General features: G+C 47.3%; 1 pseudogene; it reads left to right on the forward strand.

Annotated features, from left to right (window-relative positions):
• The first annotated feature begins 239 nt into the window (after positions 1-239).
• LOC100954671 lies at positions 240-2377 on the forward strand (annotated as a pseudogene).
• Positions 2378-3893: the final 1516 nt, after the last annotated feature.

Below are 3893 nucleotides of genomic sequence, written 5' to 3' on the forward strand. Positions count from 1 at the left end.
GGGTAGGGCACCAGCCCCATATACCGAGGGTGACAGGTTCAAACCTGGCCCTGGCTAAACTGCAACAAAAGATAGCCGGGTGTTGTGGTGGGCGTCTGTGGTCCCAGCTACTCGGGAGGCTGAGGCAAGAGAATCGCCTAAGCCCAAGACCTGGAGGTTGCTGTGAGCTGTGACACCACAGAACTCTGCTGAGGGTGACAAAATGAGACTCTGTCTCAAAAAAAAAAAAAAAAAAGACAATGGTGGGTGAGGGAGAGCAAGTGCATCCCATTCGAGGCAGCTCCTCAGTGAATGCTGGGAACTGAGTTTGGCGGAAATCACATATTTTAAAGAAAGAAGAGGGCCTAGGACTCAAATGAGAATAAAGCGAGCTCAGGGGTATGACAACAGCTTTCCAAACTGGGAATTTGCCCGAATGATTAAAGAATTTCAGGCTACTTTGGAATGTCATCTGCTAACTATGACCTTATACAAGAGCACAGGATACATGTCTGTGTTAGAAACGCCCCATTCAGTTGGGAAGAGGCTTGGGACTGGGTGAGGGGCCCTCTGTGTCCTGGGACACCCTGAAATATTCTTTCACCCCCTGAAACTTATGCAGAATTGGCCAAAAAAGAAATTGATGTGGTTTCTATTCTTAGCAAGTGTCTCCTCTTGACACACAAACCCAAATTAGAAGTGGACTTAACAAAATATCTGGAGAACCAAGCATTCTGTTTTGACTTTGCATTTGATATATGGCTTCAAAGGAAATTGTCTACAATTTCACAGCAAGGCCACTGGTAAAGACACTCTTTTTTTTTTTTTTGAGACAGAGCCTCAAGCTATCCCCCTGGGTAGAGTGCTGTGGCTTCACAGCTCACAGCAACCTCCAACTCCTGGGCTCAAGTGAGTCTCCTGCCTCCACCTCCCAAGTAGCTGGGACCACAGGTCCCTGGCGCCTGCCACAATGCCCAGCTTTTTTTTTTTCTTTTTTTTTTGGTTGCAGCCGTCATTGTTGTTTGGTGGGTCCGGGCTGGATTCGAACCTTAGGTGTATGTGGCTGGCGCCTTGGCCACTTGAGCCACAGGCGCTGAGCCAAGACACTCTGAAGGTAGGAAAGCAACCCATTTTGCACATGGCCAGATGGAAAGTGGCAAGACACACACCACGGGTGGGGACTTCTCTGGGAAAGCCCAGAACACATCCAAAGGGATCTATACCATGGTCTCCCAGGACACCTTCCTGTGGAAGAATCATCCCCACTACTAGAAACTGGGCCTGGAAGTTTATGTGGCAATTCTTCAAGATCTACAACAAAAAGCTGTTTGACCAAGCTGCAAGTGCTAGAGGACGGCAAGCGGCAGGTGCAGGTGGTGGGGCTGCAGGAGCACCTGGTTAACTCTGCTGATGATGTCATCAAGAGGATTGACATGGGCAGCGCTGCAGAACCTCTGGGCCAATGTTTGCCAACTCTAACTCCTCCCACTCCCATCCCTGCTTCCAGAATCTTCTTTGAGCCAAAGGAAGAATGCATGACAAGTTCCCTTTGGTGGATGTAGCAGAGAATGAACATGGTGAGGATACTTCCCATGCTGACCAGCAGACCTGCATAGAAGGTGCAAAAATCAAGAAGAGTCACCTGGCGCTGAAGAAGTGTATCAGGGCCTAGGACAGAACAAGGCTCACACCCCATTCCATGAGAGCAAGCTGACACAGGTGTCTAGGGACTCATTTATTGGAGAGAACTCATGGACTTTTATGATTGCTGTGATCTCACAAGGCATAAGCTCCACTGAATATACTTTAAACACACTGAGATATGTAGACAGAGTGAAGGAGCTGAGCCCTCACAGTGGGCCCAGTGGAGAGTAGCTAACTCAACTGGAAACAGAAGAAATGGGAGCTTACTCTATTGGGACCTCGATGACAAGCAACTTCTCCAAGGAAAAGGAGGAACAGTCTTCCCAAATGTCCAGCTTGAATGAAGCCATGACTCAGATCAGGAACTGGAGAGAACTGTGGAAGAGCTCAAGGCGATTATAAAGCAAGAACCGGGCTGGGTTGAGCTCTCTGAGACAACGGAGCAGCCGGATTATGACCTGGAGGCCTTCATGAACAAAGCAGAATCTGTCCTGGCCCAGTAAGCCAAGTACTTCTCAGGCCTGTGAGGTGGGTGTGGCTAGACAAGGTGCAGGTAGATAACAGTGGCCTCTCCTGGGTGACTACAGGTGACAGCAGCTCTGCCCTGAGTGAATGGGAGCCTCCCAGACCCCCATAACCTCATGTGCACCACCACCCCTTCCTTTCAGATGTCATCAAGACCTTGTGCCTGGCCATGCAGCTGGAAAAGCAGGCTAGCAAACAGATAAGCAGCAAGAAACAGCCCCAGCGATGACTGCAAATACAAGTCTGTTTGAGGCTGGGCAGGTGGCTCACATCTGTAATCTTAGCACTCAGGGAGGCTGGATCTTTCTATTCCAAGGTTGATCTGTCACTAGGTATGGACTCCCTCTAGAAGGAGATAGGACCTTGGCCAAAGAAGTTTTTCTCCAGCTGCAGCAATCCCCTAACAAGGCTAACAGCTAAGGGCTGTCTACAAGTAGCACTCCCAGAAACCAGAGCAATAAGCACATTCCTGAAGGTGGATCTAGACAACAGATCACAGCATCTATTGCAATTTACCCCTGGTACCACTTGGATCCACTTATTTGTAAAGGTTCTGAGTCCTCCTTCAGGACTTTGATGGGTCTCTCTTCCTAGGAGAGATTTAGAAGAGGAGGATTTTCAGAATGAACTACAGCACCCATCATGGCAGCATGTCTGGGGACACATTTTACACTCACTGTCCTCCTTTCCTACTAACAATTCTACCTTCCCCTTACTCTTTGCTAATTTATTGGTCTTAGTAGCTTAATCTGAGACTCTTGTCCCTGAAGGATCTCAGACTGGCCACCTTGCCCTTCTCAGATTGGGGTTGTCACATTTGTCCATGTGTTGTCAAAATAGGAAGGAAGTACAGTAGATGCCCAAGTGCCAACTGGGTCACTCTTGGCTCTGTCCACTGTGTGACAGCAGCCCTACTGTCTCCTGATGATCAGCTCAATAATCTCTGCTAAAACAGATAACTTTTCTTCTTGCCTGTAGGTTTTTTGGCCTCCCAGAATGCCAGGATTATAGGTGTGAGTTACTACACCCAGCCTAAGAATCCAGTTTTTATTAAAGAATAGAATTAAAGGACCTGCACCAAAAATCAAACAGGAGCAAGGAGAGAATAGACCCACAGTGAGGGTTTGGAAGGATACAGTGGAGATGAAGAGAGAATTAAGATGCTTTCTGTTTTAATTTTATTGAATCCTGATTCATCTGTATAATAGTTACTTTCTGCGTGCCAAGCATATTCTAGGCCCTTTACATGCATTATTAATTTAATCCACAAAATCTATAACATGGGTATTTTTTTTTTTTTTGAGACAGAGTCTCAAGCTGTTTCCCTGTGTAGAGTGCCTTGGTGTCATAGCTCACAGCAACCTCCAACTCTTGGGCTCAAGGGATCCTCTTGCCTCAGTTTTTTCTATTTTTAGTAGAGACAGGGTCTCACTTTTTGCTCAAGCTGGTCTTGAACCTGTGAGCTCAAGCTATCCACCCACCTTGGCCTCCCAGAGTACTAGGATTACAGGTGCGAGCCCCCATACCTGGCATTATTATTTTGAGACAGAGTCTCACTCTGTCATCCTGAGTAGAGTGATGTGGGATTATAGCTCACAATAACCTCAAACTCTTGGGCTTAAGTGATCTTCTTGCCTCAGCCTCCCAAGTAGCTGTTTTTTTTATTTTTAGCAGAGTTAGGGTTTCACTCTTACTCACACTGGTCTTGAACTCCTGAGCTCAAGTGATCCTCCTGCCTTAGCCTC

The sequence above is a fragment of the Otolemur garnettii genome, unplaced genomic scaffold (assembly GCF_000181295.1).
Source record: "Otolemur garnettii isolate 467f Iridium unplaced genomic scaffold, OtoGar3 scaffold00202, whole genome shotgun sequence".
NCBI classification, from domain to species: domain Eukaryota; kingdom Metazoa; phylum Chordata; class Mammalia; order Primates; family Galagidae; genus Otolemur; species Otolemur garnettii.